The sequence below is a fragment of the Rhinoderma darwinii genome, chromosome 9 (genome assembly GCF_050947455.1).
Source record: "Rhinoderma darwinii isolate aRhiDar2 chromosome 9, aRhiDar2.hap1, whole genome shotgun sequence".
NCBI lineage: Eukaryota > Metazoa > Chordata > Amphibia > Anura > Rhinodermatidae > Rhinoderma > Rhinoderma darwinii.
Genome location: NC_134695.1, coordinates 34,483,862 through 34,506,353, shown reverse-complemented (window position 1 = coordinate 34,506,353; position 22,492 = coordinate 34,483,862).

Below are 22,492 nucleotides of genomic sequence, written 5' to 3'. Positions count from 1 at the left end.
TAGTGACCACCAATACGCCTTTTCACGTCGGTCACTAAGGGGCCCTAGGCTAGGCCGACGCCTTTTCACGTTCGCCTAGTATAAGTCCTGCACGGGTCTTCGATCGCGGCCGTTTAACCCGTTAAATGCCGCTGTCAATAGCGACCGCAGCATTTAACTTTGTTTACAAAGGGAGTGAGCTCCCTCTGTCACCCATCGGTGGCCCGCGAATGCAATCGCGGGTCTCCGATGGGGTGTCATGGCAGCCGGGGGCTTGATAAAAGCCCCCAGGTCTGCCCTGGACATATGCCTGTTAGGACGCGCCGGAGGCACGTCCTAACAGATTGCCTGTCAGATTTAAGGGGGGATTCACACGAGCGTGTATTCGGTCCGTGCGGGCCGCGTGGTTTTCACGCGGCACGCATGGACCAATACAAGTCTATGGGGCAGTACAGACAGTCCGTGCTTTTTGCGCAGCGTTTGTCTGCTGCGCAAAATGCGCGACAGGTTCAATAACTCTGCGTATTTCGCGCATCACGCACCCATTGAAGTCAATGGGTGCGTGAAAATCACGCGCACCACACGGAAGCACTTCCGTGGGACGAGCGTGATTCGCGCAACAGCAGTGAAAAGGATGAATGAAAACCGAAAAGCACCACGTGCTTTTCTGTTTCCGAACATCCAAACGGAGTGTCTTTGCGATGAGCGAAGCCGGACAAGCGTACCGAACTTCACCGGGTTCGGCCAAACTCGTTTTGGCCGATCCCGGCAAAAAAATTATCGGTACGCGACGTCAGGAGATAGTCACTGTCCATGGTGCTGAAAGAGTTAAACTGTTTCAGCACCATGGACAGTGACTTGCGATCCCAAAATACATTAACCTGTAAAAAAAAAACGAAGTTCTAACTTACCGATTACTCCTGTCTCCTTCCTGCAGTCCGACCTCCCGGGATGACACTTCAGTTCAAGTGACAGCTCCAGCCAATCACAGGCCAAGCACAGGCTGCAGCCAATCACAGGCTGCAGCGGTCACTTGGACTGCTGCGTCATCCAGGGAGGTGGGGCCCGATGTCAAGAGAGGCGCGTAACCAAGGACGCGTCACCAAGGACGCGTCACCAAGGCAACGGCCGGGAAGTTCTCGGTAAGTAGGAACTTTATCTTTTTTTTTTACAGGTTTTTCGCTGTTGTGTTCGGCATTCACTGTCGAGGGTGCTGAAAGATTTAGCTCTTTCAGCACCTTGGACAGTGACGGGCGTTGACAAGCCTCATCTCTATGATGCCGGCTGCGCGAAAATCACGCAGCCGCGCATCAGACACGCATGACACACGCAGCTGTCAAATGGTTTTTGCGCTCGCAAAACGCTGCGTTGTTTGCGCGCGCAAAAACGCAACGTTCGTGTGAATCTCCCCTCACACTGACAGGCAATAATGCTCTGGTATACGAAGTATACCAGAGCATTATATCAGCGAACTGAAGATCGCACAGTAAAGTCCCCTAGTGGGACTAATGAAATAAATAATAAATGTGAAATAAAGATTAATAATAAAAGTTACAGTAAAAAAATAAATAAAACCATTTTTTTCCATAAAAAGTGGTTTTATTTAGTAAAAGTGTAAAAAATAAATAAAAGTACACATACATGGTATCGCCGCGACCATAATGACTCCATTAATAAAGTTAATATGTAATTTAAACCGCAAGGTGAACACCGTAAAAAAAAAACGCAAAAAAACAATGGCGAAATTGCTATTTTTTTCCATTGCCCCCCAAAAAAGTCATAATAAAAATGAATCAATAAGTCCCATGCACCCCAAAACAGTACCAATCAAAACTATGTCTCGTCCCGCAGAAAACAAGCCCAAAAAATCACTACATTGATGGAAAAATAAAAAAGTTACGGCTCTTGGAAAGCGACGATGCAAAAACAAATAATTTTAGTTCCAAAGTGTTTTTATTGTGCAAAAGTCGTAAAACATAAAAAACCTCTACATATGTGGTATCGCCGTAATCGTACCGACCCATAGAATAAGGGTAACATGTTATTTACGTCGCATAAAGAACGGCGTCAATTTAAAAACGCATAGAACAATGGCGGAATTTCAGTTTTTTTAATAATCCCCCCCAAAAAAGTTAATAAAAGTTAATAAAAAAGTTATATGTACCCAAAAATGGTGCTATTAATAAGTACAACTAATCCCGCAAAAAACAAGTCCTCATACAGCTATGTAGACGAAAAAATAAAAAAGTTATAGCTCTTTGAATGCGACTATAGAAAAACGAATAAAATAGCTCGGTCATTAGGGCCTAAAATGGGCTGGTCACTAAGGGGTTAAATGATCCAACAGTCTGGTTCAGTAGGCTACACAATGATGGGGAAGACTGCTGATTTGACAGATCACTCTGTGTGTAATGAGTCTATGTAATATATAAGTTTCACTTTTTGAATTAAATTACTGAAATAAATTAACTTTTTGATGATATTCTAATATATTGAGAAGGACCTGTATATGTAGATATTTACACAATTTTGGTAAGATCTAATATGGCACTCTGGTCATTTGGAATAATACAAGGAACATTAAGTTCATGAGCCTTAACCTCTTCACGCGCTGCTCCGCAATAGTACGTCCTGCAGAGGGGTTAGTTCCCGCATCCAGACGTACAATTGAGGAGTAGTTCCCGGTGCACACTGTCCTAACGGACAGTGTCCGGAGCTGTCCCCAACAACTGACACTCCAGCCTTGCCGGTCAGCGGACCATCGCGGCTGATTTCGGCAATTAACCCCATAAATGCGGCGACGGATTGCCGTCGCCGCATTTAAGTGGTTTGAAGCACATCAGCAGCCCCAACGAAGTGATCGTGGGGGCTACCGATGCTTGTCACGGCAATCGGAGGTCAGACAATGACCTCCGGGTTGCCATGTACGGAAGCCTCGGAGGAACAGCCTCCGGCCGGTCCTCGGAGGCTTCCTGTCAGTGTAACTGTCACGTCACAATGACAGTTAGAGTACATTACACTACGTGTGTAGTGTAATGTACTCTAGCAGTGATCAAAGCTGCAAGTCTAAGTGTCCCCTAGTGGGACAAGTGAAAAAAGTTAAAAAAATATAATAAAAATGTTTTAAAAAAAGTGTAAAAATAAAAGTTAGAAGTTATATAAACAAACCCTACACGTTAAAAAAAGTACACATATTTGGTATCACCGCGTTCGTAACGACCCCAACTATAAAACGATAATGTTATTTTTCCCGCACGATGAACACCCCAAAAAACATCAATAAAAAACTACTCCAGAATCGCTATTTTTTGGTCACCACCCCTCCCAAAATAGAGAATAAAAAGTGATCAAAAAGTCGCATGTACCCGAAAATAACACAGATAAAAACTACAACCCGTCCCGCAAAAAAACAAGCTCTTACACAGCTTTTTTGACTGAAAAATAAAAAAGTTACGGCTCTCAGAATATGGTGACAGAAAATAAATTATTTTATAAAAAAGTGATTTTATTGCGCAAACGCTGCAAAACATAAAAAAACCCTATATACATCTGGTATCGCCGTAATCGTACCGGCCCGCAGAATAAAATATAATGGTCATTTATAGTGCACGGTGAACGCCGCAAAAAATAAACGGAAAAACATTGTCAGAATTGTTTGTTTTTGGTCACCCGGCTTGCAAAAAAATGTAATAAAAAGTGATAAAAAAAATCGCATGTACCCCAAAATGGTACCAATGAAAAGTACAGATTGTCCCGCAAATAAGCCCTCACGCAGCTCCGGTGGTGAAAAAATAAAGACGTTCTGGCTCCCAGGAATATGGCGATGCAAAATGTGCAGTGTTTTCTAAAAGCGGATAAGATCCGACACCATTTATCAGTGCGACACTGGCCACACATCTATGAATTATTATTTATTTACCGCATTATTATACCCTCTTATTATGCCCTGATGTTCTCCGCACAGATTACATATGCCCCCACATTATAAACTGAAATACCAGCAAAACCCCAAACAAAACTACTACCAAGCAAAATCTGCGCTCCAAAAGCAAAATGGCGTCCCTCCCTTCTGAGCCCTGCAGTGTGACCAAACAGCAGTTTGTGCCCACATATATGGCATCGCCATACCCGGGAGAACCCGCTTAACGCTTTATGAGGTATTTGTCTTCAGGGGCACAAACTGGGCACGACATATTATGCACTAAATTGGCATATCAGTGGAAAATTGCAATATTCACACCATCCACTGTGCATTAACCCCTTTGAGCACTATGACTTAATAGCACGTCATGGTGTGGGGGTGATGTATGGATCGGGCTCACGTGCTGAGCCCTCTCCATACGCTGCGGGTGTCAGCTGTGTATTATAGCTGACACCCGGGACTAACGGACAGGAACAGCGACCGCGCTGTTACAGGAGTCTGTAAAAATAACAATACACTGCAATACATTAGTATTGCAGCATATTGTACCCACGGATCCAATGATTGCTGGTACAAGTCCCCTAAGGGGACAAATAAAATGTGTAGAAGAATTAAAGTTATTAGTAGTGAGAGAGAAAAAAGTTTAACGTAAAAAGGTAAAAAGGTAAAAACCTTTTCACATTTTTCTTCAAAAGTAATGTCAAAAAATAAACAGAATTGATATTGCTACGTCCGTAAAAGGCCGAACTATTACAATATACCATTATTTAACTCGCACGGTGAACAACGTAAAAAACGTAAATAATTTAAACCGCCAAAAATCGCTGTCGTTTTTGTTTTTACCGCACGGCGAAAGCTGTAAAATCGAAAACCCCAAAAAATGGAATCAGATTTTTTTCCTATATTCCTATATTTTCCTATTTTTTTTCAGTTTCCCAGTACTTTTTATGGCACTTTAAATGGTATCAATAGAAACTACAATTCCTCCCGCAAGAAATAAGCCCTCACATCACTCTACTGACGGAAAAAGAAAAAAAAGTTATGGCTCTTGGAAGGCGGGTAGTGAAAAACTAAAATAAGAAAGCAAAAAATGGATCAGTCCTGAAAGGGTTAATTCATTACTAATGAAAAAAATGTATGACCACATGTGGGGTATTTCCGTACCCGGGAGAAATAGCTTTACAAAAATTGGTCGTTTATTTCTCCTTTATCCCTTGTGAAAATGAGAAAATTCAATATTTTATTGGAAAAAAATTGTGATATTAATTTTCTCCGCCTAATTCTAATAAATTCTGCAAAAGACCCGTGGAGTCTAAATGCTCACTATACCCCTAGATAAATTCCTTGAGGGGTGTTTCCAAAATGGGGTAACTTGGGGGGCTTCCACTGTTTTGGTCCCTCTAGGGCGTTGCAAAGGCGGCATGGCACCGAAAAACAATCCAGCAAAATCCGTGCTCCAAAATCCAAATGGCGCTACTTCCCTTCTGAGCGCTGCCATGGGTCCAATCAGCAGTTTATTATCACATATGGAGTATTGCCGTAATAAGGAGAAAATGCTTTACATATATTGTGGTTCTTTTTTCCTTTATTCCTTGTAAAAATTTACAATTTCTATGCTTTTTCAGAAAAAAAGTTGATTTTCATTTTCACTGCCTAATTCCACTAAATTCTGCAAAAAACCTGTGTGGTCAAAATGATAACTATACCCCTAGATAAATTCCTTGAGAGCTGTAGTTTCCAAAATGTGGTCACTTTTGGGGGGTTTCCCCTGTTTTGGTCTCTCCAGGGCGTTGCAAACGTGACATGGCACCGAAAACCAATCCAGCAAAATCCATGCTCCAAAATCCAAATGGCGCTCCTTCCCTTCTCAGCCCTGCTGTGGGTCCAATCAGCAGTTTATTACCACATATGGGATATTGCCGTAATCGGGAGACATTGCTTTACATATGTTGGGGTGCATTTTCTTTATTATCTCTTGTAAATATTAAAAATGTTTATGTTTTTTCAGAAAAAAGTAGATTTTCATTTTTACAGACTAATTCTGATAAATTTAGCGAAAAACCTGTGCGGTCAAAATGCTAACTATACACCTAGATAAATTCCTTGAGGGGTGTAGTTTCCAAAATGGGGTAACTTTTGGGGTGTTTCCACTGTTTTGGTACCACAAGACCTCTTCAAACCTGACAAGGTGCCTAAAATATATTCTAAAAAAAAAGGAGGACAGAAATCCACTGGGTGCTCCTTTGCTTCTGAGGCCAGTGCTTCAGTCCTTTATCATACTAGGGCCACATGTTCGATATTTCTAAAAACTGCAGAATCTGGGCAATAAATATTGAGTTGCATTTCTCTGGTAAAACCTTCTGTGTTACAAAAAAAAAAATGTATTAGAAATGAATTTCGGCAAAAAAAATAACATTTGTAAATTTCACCTCTACATTGCTTTAATTCCTGTGAAACGCCTAAAGGGTTAAAACACTTTGGGAATACTGATTCGAATACCTTGAGGGGTGCAGTTTTCAAAATGGGGTGACTTCTGGGGATTTTCTAATATATAAGGCCCTCAAAGCCACCTCAGAACTGAACTGGTCCCTGAAAAAATAGCCTTTTGAAATTTTCTTTAAAATATGAGAAATTGCTGCTAAAGTTCTAAGCCTTGTAACGTCCTAGAAAAATAAAAGGACGTTCAAAAAATGATGCAGACATAAAGTAGACATATGGGAAATGTTAACTAGTAACTATTTTGTGTGGTATTGCTATCTGTTTTACAAGCAGATACGTTTAAATTTAGAAAAATGCTAATTTTTGCACATTTTTTTCTAAATTGTGGTGTTTTTCAGAAATAAATACCAAAATTATCGACAACATTTTTTCACTACCATAAAGTACAACAAGTCACGAGAAAACAATCTCAGAATCGCTTGGATAGATAAAAGCATTCCAACAGTATTACCACATAAAGTAACACATGTCAGATTTTAAAAAATTGGCTGGGTCCTGAAGGCCAAAACAGGCTGGGTCCTGAAGGGGTTAACAATGGTTCGTTTTCTCTAATAGACTCCCCCTCTTAAATAGATAAACATTTTTTTAACCATTTTTTGCTTTTACAAAAAACCTTGATAGAGTTGGGTCACACAAACACTAAGTTTTCTTCAATTCTATAAAATTAATGGGCCCCCATCTTTACTTCTCTTATTTCTGAACAAATAAATAATAGCCATTCCGTTATAAACTGTTTTATAGTAGGATCCCAACTATCAGATGATTTTTTAATATGTAAAAGTCTGCCTTTTTTAAAAACACACATGATTCATTTCCTCAATTGCCTTATACAGTATAAGTTTAATTTATTCTTTTTAATATAAAATCTCATTACCTGCATAGCTAACACGCTCTCTCTCTCTCTCTCTCTCTATCGTTCTCATTTCATGTTTGATATAAGAACAGAGGGAAATGAAAATCAGACTCTCGGATAAAATCTATAATCATCACTGAACTTGCTCTTCACATTTCTAAACAAAATTAAGAGGACGAATCTTTCAAGGCAGAAAATAGGAGGGAGAGAGGTAAGACGAGGGATAGAGAACATAACTTCTGAGTGAACTGACTGGGAATATAATTATTATCCTACCAGATCCAATCTCCAATTGAAAAAATAATAGGTGTTATATAAAGGGTAGGTTTTCTATTGCTCAAGTCTGTAATTCAACCATAAGTGAAATCAGTTCTTTGGTATAGACATGCTATTGTACATTAAAGCGTTGTTATACCTTAAATAAAAAAAAATACATAAGAAACAAAACAAATATATATATATATATATATATATATATATATATATATATATATATATATATATATATATATATATATATATATATATACACTACCGTTCAAAAGTTTGTGGTCACCCAGACAATTTTGTGTTTTCCATGAAAACTCACACTTATATTTATCAAATGAGTTGCAAAATGACTAGAAAATATAGTCAAGACATTGACAAGGTTAGAAATAATGATTTTTATTTGAAATAATAATTTTCTCCTTCAAACTTTGCTTTCGTCAAAGAATGCTCCATTTGCAGCAATTACAGCATTGCAGACCTTTGTAATTCTAGCTGGTAATTTGCTGAGGTAATCGGGAGAAATTTCGCCCCATGCTTCCAGAAGCCCCTCCCACAAGTTGGATTGGCTTGATGGGCACTTCTTGCGTACCGTACGGTCAAGCTGCTCCCACAACAGCTCTATGGGGTTGAGATCTGGTGACTGCGCTGGCCACTCCATTACAGATAGAATACCAGCTGCCTGCTTCTTCCCTAAATAGTTCTTGCATAATTTGGAGGTGTGCTTTGGGTCATTGTCCTGTTGTAGGATGAAATTGGCTCCAATCAAGCGCTGTCCACAGGGTATGGCATGGCGTTGCAAAATGTAGTGATAGCCTTCCTTATTCAAAATCCCTTTTACCTTGTACAAATCTCCCACTTTACCAGCACCAAAGCAACCCCAGACCATCACATTACCTCCACCATGCTTGACAGATGCCGTCAGGCACTCTTCCAGCATCTTTTCAGTTGTTCTGCGTCTCACAAATGTTCTTCTGTGTGATCCAAACACCTCAAACTTCGATTCGTCTGTCCATAACACTTTTTTCCAATCTTCCTCTGTCCAATGTCTGTGTGCTTTTGCCCATATTAATCTTTTCCTTTTATTAGCCAGTCTCAGATATGGCTTTTTCTTTGCCACTCTGCCCTGAAGGCCAGCATCACGGAGTCGCCTCTTCACTGTAGACGTTGACACTGGCATTTTGCCGTTACTATTTAATGAAGCTGCCAGTTGAGGACCTGTGAGGCGTCTATTTCTCAAACTAGAGACTCTAATGTACTTGTCTTGTTGCTCAGTTGTGCAGCGGGGCCTCCCACTTCTCTTTCTACTCTGGTTAGAGCCTGTTTGTGCTGTCCTCTGAAGGGAGTAGTACACACCGTTAGGAAATCTTCAGTTTCTTGGCAATTTCTCGCATTGAATAGCCTTCATTTCTAAGAACTAGAACAGACTGTCGAATTTCACTTGAAAGCTCTCTTTTTCTAGCCATTTGGAGAGTTTAATCGAACCCACAAATGTAATGCTCCAGATTCTCAACTAGCTCAAAGGAAGGTCAGTTTTATAGCTCCTCTAAACAGCTCAACTGTTTACAGCAGTGCTAACATAATTGCACAAGGGTTTTCAAGTATTTTCTAATCATCCATTAGCCTTCTAACACAGTTAGCAAACACAATGTACCATTAGAACACTGGAGTGATGGTTGCTGGAAATGGGCCTCTATACACCTATGTAGATATTGCATTAAAAACCAGACGTTTGCAGCTAGAATAGTCATTTAGCACATTAACAATGTATAGAGTGTATTTCTGATTAATTTAATGTTATCTTTATTGAAAAAAACTGTTCTTTTCTTTCAAAAATAAGGAAATTTCTAAGTGACCCTAAACTTTTGAACGGTAGTGTGTATATATATATGTATAGAGGATAGGTTTGGTTGCACGCTAGATACATGTATGTTGGTTACCAGCAACATGTGATTTGTTCTGCCTATTTGTGATGGGCTGGGACACAGGCGCAGTAGTACTGTTAAGAAACAGATGAACATGTGTAACGGTAGACTTCCTAGGGTGAGTGCCAGCCTCTAATCTTAATTATTCCAATTATGATATATGATACACAATTGATTGTTGTGATATTATTGTGAATTTGATATGATTGAGAATATATATTTTCACACTTTTTGGGTTAATGCAATAACACAGTGTAACACTGTATATTTTATAATGACTGTTTAATGCACTGTATACTATCTTTGTATATTGAAAAAAGATAGGAGGGAACCTCCAGCTCACCTTAGGGCAGTGAATGAATTTGGTGCCCTTGTTGCGCCAGGATCCCCGTGTCGGCACACGTCAGTAGAGACACAAAAGACAGTAGATGTGATCCAGCGCAGGGAGAAATAAGTCCAATTTCCAGGTAAGTTAAAATGGAAACTCGTTCCAATTTTATTGATATGACGTAAAAAACATCAGGAGACTTGGCTCCTGCAGAGGAAAGGTGAATGAATGGAGAAAAGGTAGGTGTGTGGAGCCTACGCGTTTCAGACGATCTCCTCGTCCTTAATCATGGCTGAAGAATAAGTGATTTGACTGTTGGGGTGAGAACTTATATCCGGTTTGATACAGGTGTATTAAATTGCGGTTCAGGAGACTGGAGGTGGAACGCAACCGCGTGACCAGTCTCACGTCGTGTCCTATCCTCCGTCAAACCCAGATATCTGTGACTCACAGCACCAGGACCCGGGATGAAATCGTGGTAAGTATATATGTGGCTATCTTATATATTTATTAATAGCAATCAGCTACGTCTATTTTGATCTTTGAAAAACGGGAGGGTTACGACGTAAATATAAAAGGAACAAAATTATATGTATGTTTGGGCTCGACCGGATATAAGCTCTAGATGACAAACACCCCATTCATCAAAATACAGTTTGGTGTGAAAAAGGATAGTGTGAATGCACCCTAGGTGCGAAAAATCTAAAAGAAATAAAATGTGACTAGCACTGGCGTATATATCTCCATGCATTTAAACTTTTGTTTTGACATCGAAGTAGTGTAGTGTACCCAAAGTACAACAAATCAAATTTGACAGTTTACGGTTGTTAGTTTACTACTACCTATACAATAAGAGTGTATGGACTGTATTGACCCTCTGGCACCAGAAATAATGGCCATATATTATGGTATGGACGAATCTCACAACATTTACTACCCCTTGAGCTTGTTGTTAATTAAAGGCAAAAAACCTTTTTATTGATATATAATACAACTCATAGGTATACAGGGAAAAACTACCGCTCATACGAATATGTTTATATACTTATCAAATAAGGGGTTCAGGCTTCAAAATTGAACATTTACTTTGCTATTAATTTGATATTTTTCTGTAACGAAACAATGTTCATAGTAACAAATTAAAACAAAGCTGGCCAGGACTATAGTGTCCCTTCCCATGTTGGAATTATATTCGCATTTTAATACGAGGGAAAGCCGTCGGGGTAAAACTAGGCACGCTGACCCCGACACTAGGAAATCCTTGGATGAAAACTCGGAAGTTTATTATCCAACAAGTTCTGGATTGTTGATATTTTTGATCGAACTTTATGTTTATTTTATTGAAACTAAGCCAATAATTTACAAGATGGAGGTTGTAAAAGAAATGATCTAATAATAAAACATAAGTTCCTTCCTCAAATTGAGTCCATGAGGGTGCCTTGTTTTTAGACGAAAAATCCAAAAAGCCTCCCTGCCCAACGTTTTATGTTTCAAATTACCACCCCGTTTCGGTGTATATACCTTTTCAATAGCATAGCATTTCAGTGAGTCTGTGGACCTGTTATGGTGTTGGATAAAATGTTTGGCTGCATTCGATGTATTTACAATATTAGGGTTTCTAATATAACTCAAATGTTCTAAAAACCTCTGTTTAAATTTTCGATTGGTGCAGCCTATGTACTTCAGATTACATGAAGTACACTCTAACACATAGATCACAGACTCACTGTTGCAATTAATATAATTCTTGATGAAAAAATTGTAAGTATCTGTTGAGTCCGAAAAGCTTTTTCTAGGGGAAACATAGGAACAGGTTTTACAGGGATGTGTGCCACATTTGAAAAATCCCCTTTGTTCCAACCACGAGCTTTTATGTATATCTGGTCGTAGCATCGATGGAGCCACAACATTGCCTATCGTGGGAGCTTTCCGGGCAACTATTCTACATCCTTCTTTTAAGATATTGTCAAGAATTTGGTCCTCCTTGAGAATAGGTAAATGTTTGAGGATAATATTCTTTATTAATGAGAATTGATTACTATATTGAAGAATAATAGCCGGTTTATTTGAATCCAATGTTGGGTATTTCTTTTTGTTAGTGAGCATGTCCTCCCTGTTTTTTTTGGAAGTTATCCTGGATGCTCTTTCAAGTATCCAGTTAGGATATCCCCTATTGCGTAACCTTTTGGAGATTGTATTTTGTTCCGCAAGAAAATTCGCCTCCGTATTGCAGTTACGTCTAGCCCTATGTAGTTCACCCACGGGAATGGAGGTAACTGTTTGTCTAGGGTGATTACTCTTCGCGTGCAGAATAGTATTCCCCGAAACGGGTTTGCGATGTGTTTTTGTTTGAATTATTTCTCCCTCAATCCCTGCCAAATCTAAATCCAAGAAAATGGTGTTGTTAGGATGAAAAGTATGGGTGAATCTAAGATTGGCATCGTTGGAGTTGAGGTAATTTATAAAGAAAGAAATGTCTGAGATTCGTCCCTTCCAAATAAATAGCAGGTCGTCAATATAACGACCATACCAATAAATATGTATATTGAAAATATTTTTATCAGAAAAAATATATCGTTCCTCCCACCAAGCCATCACTAAATTCGCCAGAGAGGGTGAAAATCTTGCCCCCATCGAGACACCCTTAAGTTGGAGATAAAATTTATGGTTGAATGTAAAAAAATTATGTTGCATCAAAAAAAGTGAGACATCTAGAATATACAATTGAAGCTCATGACTATATGGGCTATATTTGTGCAGATGGTATTCCAATGCTTCATGTGCTATAGTATGTGGTATATTAGTATATAATGAGATGACATCACAGTTAAGCCAAACAAAATCCTGAGACCATAATTCATTCTCAAAGGATCTGAGAACATCTTGAGTGTCTCTGAGGAAACCTGGAGTCTTCGTTGCTAAGGGTTGCAAAAGGGAGTCCACCCATTCCGAAAATCTCTCTAGGAGTGACCCTATACCGGATACAATGGGTCTCATTGGCGGAGGATTCAGGTTCTTGTGCACTTTCGGGAGAGCATGTAAGATTGGAATAGTCGGAAAGTCCACATCAATGTATGACGACTGTTTGGAGGTAAGAAGGCCCTTATCCAGACCCTCTTGTATTAATTTTTTCATTTTTATCTGAAAGTTACTGGTGGGATTATGATCCAAGATCTTATAAGTGTCATTATCAGATAACATAGTGGTGACTTCTGCGATGTATGCATCTCTATTCATGATTACAATGCTTCCCCCTTTGTCCGATTTTTTAATAACGAGATCCTTGTTGTCCTCTAGAGACTTAAGTGCTAGAAATGAATCCTTGGACAGATTTTTGGGAAATTTCGTAGTTACAGTGGAGTCTGCAAGAAGTTGCAGATCTTTTTCCACAGCCATTTGAAATCTGTCCATTGATTCAATTCTTGATTCTAGTGGATAGAACAAATTTGATTTGTTGTACTTTGGGTACACTACACTACTTCGATGTCAAAACAAAAGTTTAAATGCATGGAGATATATACGCCAGTGCTAGTCACATTTTATTTCTTTTAGATTTTTCGCACCTAGGGTGCATTCACACTATCCTTTTTCACACCAAACTGTATTTTGATGAATGGGGTGTTTGTCATCTAGAGCTTATATCCGGTCGAGCCCAAACATACATATAATTTTGTTCCTTTTATATTTACGTCGTAACCCTCCCGTTTTTCAAAGATCAAAATAGACGTAGCTGATTGCTATTAATAAATATATAAGATAGCCACATATATACTTACCACGATTTCATCCCGGGTCCTGGTGCTGTGAGTCACAGATATCTGGGTTTGACGGAGGATAGGACACGACGTGAGACTGGTCACGCGGTTGCGTTCCACCTCCAGTCTCCTGAACCGCAATTTAATACACCTGTATCAAACCGGATATAAGTTCTCACCCCAACAGTCAAATCACTTATTCTTCAGCCATGATTAAGGACGAGGAGATCGTCTGAAACGCGTAGGCTCCACACACCTACCTTTTCTCCATTCATTCACCTTTCCTCTGCAGGAGCCAAGTCTCCTGATGTTTTTTACGTCATATCAATAAAATTGGAACGAGTTTCCATTTTAACTTACCTGGAAATTGGACTTATTTCTCCCTGCGCTGGATCACATCTACTGTCTTTTGTGTCTCTACTGACGTGTGCCGACACGGGGATCCTGGCGCAACAAGGGCACCAAATTCATTCACTGCCCTAAGGTGAGCTGGAGGTTCCCTCCTATCTTTTTTCTCTATTCCGGTCATCGGTTTTGCCTTACGTGCTCACCTTGCCCTCATTAGGGCCGTTTTTGGATTACACATGCATGCATAGGAAGTGTTTATTCATTTTCCGTCGAAAGGTGGATGTTGTAAGCCTCTATCTGTATATTTTGGATAAATCTGCTTATGGAGATCTAATTCATTTGGTCTGAAAATATCAAGTGTGTTTTTTAATACGTGACATAACATTGACATTATTACGCTACTATATAGTAACACCATGCATCGAACAATGGGACACGAAGTACCATTAAGCAGAGTGGACATGGCGGCCCAAGTGTTCGGCAATTTGGATGATGTGGGGGAGAATAATCACAGTCTGAATAACCTTTTCCACCAAGTTGAAAAACTCAAAATCCAGGAAGCAAAAGTGTGGTGGGATTTAACAACCCTTAACAACTATATATCTAAAAAAATGATTCCCCGAGGCTTGCGTATCAGGAAGAATCCTTCTTTCAAGTATTCAGATGAGTTTTTTACCAACTGGAATCAAACACTAACTGACTGTTCCCTCAAACTTATGGAACTCATTACTAAAGAAGAAGTGTTAAAGCTCACCAGCTTGGAAAAAGATATCCAAATAGTAGAGACACAGATCAATGCAGCCTCCAGCTCACCTGACTTTTCAATGCTTGAATCTCGTACTTCCCAATATATCAACAAGATCAATCAATCACTAGCGGAAGTTAAGAAGAAAAAATTTCTCCGAGATTCTAAGGATTATGCTAATAATGAAGTGTATTCTTGGACTAGAGAGGACAGAACACCGAATAAATTCAAGTCCATTTTGAAAAAACGGAACTTTGGAAAGAACAGAGACATTAATGCCTCCAGGGTCAGTTTCAGTTCCATGGAACTGGAGTCAGCGACAACTTCTGACAGTGAGGACTCAAGTTCAAGACCACAAGTCAGAGACAGAAATCAATTCAAGGCCTCAAAAAACGGGGTCGAAGAGGGGGGAGAAAACACAAACCATTCAGAGCAGGACCAAGGTCGTCGCCTGAGACATCGGAGATTATAACACCTTTACTCAGTGTCATCAACTTGTCATCTACTGTTCTGACCTCAGCACAAGAAAAAGTGCTCTCCCTTGGTCTTAATTTTGCCCTCGCGTGCAATTTTGATCCCTTCAACACACTTAAAGACATTAACAAATTTGTCAGAGACCTCACTATCAAGAGACATTTCACCCACAATATGGAACCAGATTTAGACAGCCAAGATTCTGGGATAGAAAAAACATCTATTAAGGCTCAAAACCCCAAATTTTATCGATTTGATGAATTGAGAACACTTATAGATCTGGAGAGTTTGAGCCTAGAATCCCAGTCTCAGGAGGTCAATATTTCCACGGAATTGAAAACTAGTAACCCCAAGTTCTATCCACTAGAATCAAGAATTGAATCAATGGACAGATTTCAAATGGCTGTGGAAAAAGATCTGCAACTTCTTGCAGACTCCACTGTAACTACGAAATTTCCCAAAAATCTGTCCAAGGATTCATTTCTAGCACTTAAGTCTCTAGAGGACAACAAGGATCTCGTTATTAAAAAATCGGACAAAGGGGGAAGCATTGTAATCATGAATAGAGATGCATACATCGCAGAAGTCACCACTATGTTATCTGATAATGACACTTATAAGATCTTGGATCATAATCCCACCAGTAACTTTCAGATAAAAATGAAAAAATTAATACAAGAGGGTCTGGATAAGGGCCTTCTTACCTCCAAACAGTCGTCATACATTGATGTGGACTTTCCGACTATTCCAATCTTACATGCTCTCCCGAAAGTGCACAAGAACCTGAATCCTCCGCCAATGAGACCCATTGTATCCGGTATAGGGTCACTCCTAGAGAGATTTTCGGAATGGGTGGACTCCCTTTTGCAACCCTTAGCAACGAAGACTCCAGGTTTCCTCAGAGACACTCAAGATGTTCTCAGATCCTTTGAGAATGAATTATGGTCTCAGGATTTTGTTTGGCTTAACTGTGATGTCATCTCATTATATACTAATATACCACATACTATAGCACATGAAGCATTGGAATACCATCTGCACAAATATAGCCCATATAGTCATGAGCTTCAATTGTATATTCTAGATGTCTCACTTTTTTTGATGCAACATAATTTTTTTACATTCAACCATAAATTTTATCTCCAACTTAAGGGTGTCTCGATGGGGGCAAGATTTTCACCCTCTCTGGCGAATTTAGTGATGGCTTGGTGGGAGGAACGATATATTTTTTCTGATAAAAATATTTTCAATATACATATTTATTGGTATGGTCGTTATATTGACGACCTGCTATTTATTTGGAAGGGACGAATCTCAGACATTTCTTTCTTTATAAATTACCTCAACTCCAACGATGCCAATCTTAGATTCACCCATACTTTTCATCCTAACAACACCATTTTCTTGGATTTAGATTTGGCAGGGATTGAGGGAGAAATAATTCAAACAAAAACACATCGCAAACCCGTTTCGGGGAATACTATTCTGCACGCGAAGAGTAATCACCCTAGACAAACAGTTACCTCCATTCCCGTGGGTGAACTACATAGGGCTAGACGTAACTGCAATACGGAGGCGAATTTTCTTGCGGAACAAAATACAATCTCCAAAAGGTTACGCAATAGGGGATATCCTAACTGGATACTTGAAAGAGCATCCAGGATAACTTCCAAAAAAAACAGGGAGGACATGCTCACTAACAAAAAGAAATACCCAACATTGGATTCAAATAAACCGGCTATTATTCTTCAATATAGTAATCAATTCTCATTAATAAAGAATATTATCCTCAAACATTTACCTATTCTCAAGGAGGACCAAATTCTTGACAATATCTTAAAAGAAGGATGTAGAATAGTTGCCCGGAAAGCTCCCACGATAGGCAATGTTGTGGCTCCATCGATGCTACGACCAGATATACATAAAAGCTCGTGGTTGGAACAAAGGGGATTTTTCAAATGTGGCACACATCCCTGTAAAACCTGTTCCTATGTTTCCCCTAGAAAAAGCTTTTCGGACTCAACAGATACTTACAATTTTTTCATCAAGAATTATATTAATTGCAACAGTGAGTCTGTGATCTATGTGTTAGAGTGTACTTCATGTAATCTGAAGTACATAGGCTGCACCAATCGAAAATTTAAACAGAGGTTTTTAGAACATTTGAGTTATATTAGAAACCCTAATATTGTAAATACATCGAATGCAGCCAAACATTTTATCCAACACCATAACAGGTCCACAGACTCACTGAAATGCTATGCTATTGAAAAGGTATATACACCGAAACGGGGTGGTAATTTGAAACATAAAACGTTGGGCAGGGAGGCTTTTTGGATTTTTCGTCTAAAAACAAGGCACCCTCATGGACTCAATTTGAGGAAGGAACTTATGTTTTATTATTAGATCATTTCTTTTACAACCTCCATCTTGTAAATTATTGGCTTAGTTTCAATAAAATAAACATAAAGTTCGATCAAAAATATCAACAATCCAGAACTTGTTGGATAATAAACTTCCGAGTTTTCATCCAAGGATTTCCTAGTGTCGGGGTCAGCGTGCCTAGTTTTACCCCGACGGCTTTCCCTCGTATTAAAATGCGAATATAATTCCAACATGGGAAGGGACACTATAGTCCTGGCCAGCTTTGTTTTAATTTGTTACTATGAACATTGTTTCGTTACAGAAAAATATCAAATTAATAGCAAAGTAAATGTTCAATTTTGAAGCCTGAACCCCTTATTTGATAAGTATATAAACATATTCGTATGAGCGGTAGTTTTTCCCTGTATACCTATGAGTTGTATTATATATCAATAAAAAGGTTTTTTGCCTTTAATTAACAACAAGCTCAAGGGGTAGTAAATGTTGTGAGATTCGTCCATACCATAATATATGGCCATTATTTCTGGTGCCAGAGGGTCAATACAGTCCATACACTCTTATTGTATAGGTAGTAGTAAACTAACAACCGTAAACTGTCAAATTTGATTTGTTGTACTTTGGGTACACTACACTACTTCGATGTCAAAACAAAAGTTTAAATGCATGGAGATATATACGCCAGTGCTAGTCACATTTTATTTCTTTTAGATTTTTCGCACCTAGGGTGCATTCACACTATCCTTTTTCACACCAAACTGTATTTTGATGAATGGGGTGTTTGTCATCTAGAGCTTATATCCGGTCGAGCCCAAACATACATATAATTTTGTTCCTTTTATATTTACGTCGTAACCCTCCCGTTTTTCAAAGATCAAAATAGACGTAGCTGATTGCTATTAATAAATATATAAGATAGCCACATATATACTTACCACGATTTCATCCCGGGTCCTGGTGCTGTGAGTCACAGATATCTGGGTTTGACGGAGGATAGGACACGACGTGAGACTGGTCACGCGGTTGCGTTCCACCTCCAGTCTCCTGAACCGCAATTTAATACACCTGTATCAAACCGGATATAAGTTCTCACCCCAACAGTCAAATCACTTATTCTTCAGCCATGATTAAGGACGAGGAGATCGTCTGAAACGCGTAGGCTCCACACACCTACCTTTTCTCCATTCATTCACCTTTCCTCTGCAGGAGCCAAGTCTCCTGATGTTTTTTACGTCATATCAATAAAATTGGAACGAGTTTCCATTTTAACTTACCTGGAAATTGGACTTATTTCTCCCTGCGCTGGATCACATCTACTGTCTTTTGTGTATCTTTGTATATTATATGAATTTGTTATTTAACCTATTAACACCAAAGGTATTTTAAACCTTAAATGAACAATTAATTTTTTAAGTTATTCCATCGTCGCATTCAAAGAGCTATAACTTTTTAATTTTTCAGTCGACATAGCTGTATAAGGACTTGTCTTTTGCGGGACAAGTTGTATTTTTAAATAGCACCATTTTGGGGTACATATCATTTATTGATTAACTTTTATAAACTTTTTTGCTGGGGTAATAGGTAAAAAAACTGAAATCTCTTTTTTGTGTATTAAATTTACACCGTTTACCATGTGGTATAAATAACATCATAACTTTATTCAGTGGGTTCTTACGATTGCAGGGAGACCAAATTTAAATCTTTTTTTTATGTTTTACTACTTTTACACGGTAAAAAAAAAAAATTTTTCTAAATTGTTTGTTTTTGTGTCGCCATATTTTAAGACCCATAACTTTTTTATTTTTCTGCTGACATAACTATATGAGGGCTTTTTCTTTTGCAGGACGACTTGTAGTTTTTATTGGTACCATTGTGAAGTACATGCAAATTTTTTATCACTTTTTATCAAATTTTTTTGAAGGCAGGATGACCTGAAAACAGCAATTCAGGCATTCTTTTTTATTACATTTTTTTTATGGCATTCATAAAATAATTTGTATGGGGAAAGGTGTTTTTTTTAATTTTTTTACTTGGGACCTTTATTTATTTATTAGAAACTTTATTGAACTTTTTTTAAACTTTTTTTGTAGTCTCACTAGGGGACTTTATGTGCGATCTTCTGGTCACTTTTATAATACACTTCTGCATTGCAGTGTATTTTGCCTGTCAGTGTAAAACTGACAAGCATCTGTTAGGTCATTCCTCTGGCATCGCCCAGCAGGCATTTACTAAAGGCAGATCTGGGGCCCATGTTAGCCCCCCAGGCTGCAATAGAAACCATTGGCACGGGCTTAAGGAGCACCCCACACGATGCGGGAAAACTTTTGCTGAAGTGCCGTTGTGAAAAGGCGAAGCTTCAGATGAACTACCCCTAACGGCCGATGTAGAAACACTATACGCCGAACGTTAAGGGGTTAATGATGTAACCTGATTATGTAAATTATAGTATCAGGTGGGTGTGTGTGTATAATACAGACACTATTCTTACATTTTGCTTGAAAATGACCATGGGTGAATAAATAAGATATTTAGATTAAGCCACTTTGGAGTGCTGCTCTCTCTTTTTTTTTTTATGTATGTGTGTATAGGCAAAAACTTTCCACGGACCATCAAGTTCAAATTTTAACAGACATGCCAATTTTGTCCAAAAGAAGGCATAACGACATTCACTAAGTAGTTGCCCATAATTAAAATTTTACATTTTGGGGGAAGAAATATCCTTATTGAACCCACAATGTCAGTCAAACTAATTTCTTGTATGAAATTAACTTCACACACCACCATATATGAATTACATGTGTATATTCTATTAAAACATAACTGTATAGCACCTTTTTGAATTTTACCATTGTTTAACTATTACTACTTCAATTTCACTGTGAAAAGCGCAAGTACTGGTGATGACTAGAAATGAGCAAACTAATTTGGGACTAATTGAATTTGGTGCGAATTTCCCAAAAGTTTCGGATTTGCTAAAATCATAAACATGTGTAGTTCGCGGCACACAAATTGTAGATTTTGCCGACTTTAGAAAAGAGGGGAGAAGAGAAAATTTTAAAAAATACCATACTCCCCGCATTCCCTGGTCTCCTGTAGCGACGCGTCCCTGCCAGCCTCCTAACATAACGTCGTATTGTCACATGTGATCGCTGCAACCAATCATAGGCTGCAGTGATCACATGGGACACCACTATGTCCTCTTAGGAGGTCAGCAGGTAAGATGATGTAGTTTTGTTCCATGTAACTGCTGCAGCCAATTACATTGCCTTGTTTGACTCTCTGATGTCCTCTAGGACTGTATCCCACTTGGATACAGTCCAAGAAGACATCAGAGAGTCTGACAGGGCAATCAACGGACTTGCAATTTGCAGCAAATTTATTTGGAGTGAAACGAATTTCAGGAAATTCGCTTATCACTAGTCATGACTTTTGTCCACAATCAAATGATGCACTACATATATTAACCATTTTGGAAAAAATTACTAAAATAAAATAACTTCTGATCTATTATACCTCGTTCTTTCAAAATTTCAAAAATCACAATTTTATTTCTGAAAAGTGTATAATTTTACAGGGTACCAGAATGTTTCTTCCTTTCCAAATTTTTGCTACAACAGTACCAATATTCCTATAAACATTATTTAATTCCCATATAAAATGTTCTCTCGTCATCCAATTTCTACTGATTTATTCTACAACAATTTTAGACTTTTTATCTGATCTTTGTGAATAGTTTAAAGATTTTCTTTCGTTATTTCTTTTTACTATTTATAATAGTGTATCATTTTGATGTCTTATCTCTTTGTTTTCTCTTTATTTATTTCTATATACTTTTCCCGTGAAAATGTAAAAGGATAGCACCATGTTCGTAATGGAGAGCTATTGTAGTAAGTAAGGAAGCAAATTCTTCACACCTCTTAGCTATAAAGTCTGGATTAAAAGCCAGTGTAATAGTATTTTAGTGGTAGAAAATCTCTTCTCAATTCTCTTAATATTCACCAACATTAAATGCAAACATACTGGATGTAATAATTTTAACCCTAGACATAGTCCAAGCCATATTCAACCATTAACTTAGTTCAAGTCGTACAGATTTATCAAAGCCTCTGATCTTTCTAGTCTAGTTCTAAAATGTAATAAATCCTCAGAGATTAATTTGTAATAGTTAATCAGTATTGTACATCTGACTTTTGGGATACAGTTGCACGTTTTCCCTCAAGATTTTCATGATTTACATGGAGGATTGGTACTGCTAACTTTATCTTGGTCATCTACTTATGAATATCTTTAAGGTTAAAGGTATTCAACCATATTTATGTTAGCTACATCGACTTACCTGCTAACGCCGATGCTGCTGCAGAATCAACTGAAGCCTCTGGTGCCGATGTGTCCTCGCTCGTCTGACACGATGCAGGACCTGTGAGTGACGTCACAGCGTGATCTGGCAGAAGCTGGGCGTTCTGAAGAGAAGTGGATGATACTTCTCTTCAGAACGCCCAGCTAGTAAAAGTAGTAAAAACGCCCCGATGTACGCACATAATACACGCCCACTTGGTCTTTTACTTTTAAACACACCCACTTGGACTTTTGCAAGCCTCATTTGCATAACTACAAAAATGGTCATAACTTGGCCAAAAATGCTCGTTTTTAAAAAATAAAAACGTTACTGTAATCTACATTGCAGCGCCGATCTGCTGCAATAGCAGATAGGGGTTGCAAAATCTGGTGACAGAGCCTCTTTAATATTAAAAATTATGCCTCTGATTATATGAGCTCTCATGTTCTATTAAGATAATTGAATTTAAAGGGGTTTTCTGGTTTTATGTAAATAATGCTTAAAGGGTAACTAAACGTTTGACAAACTTCTGACATCCAAGCACTGAGACCCCCACCAGTCCCTCAAACGAAGGGCAGAAGTCCTCATGTGAGTGCTTAGCCGCTTCATGTATATTCGTCATTTTCCCGAAATCAATGTATCGGAGTATGGGATCAATAGAAAGTCTATGAACCCGTAC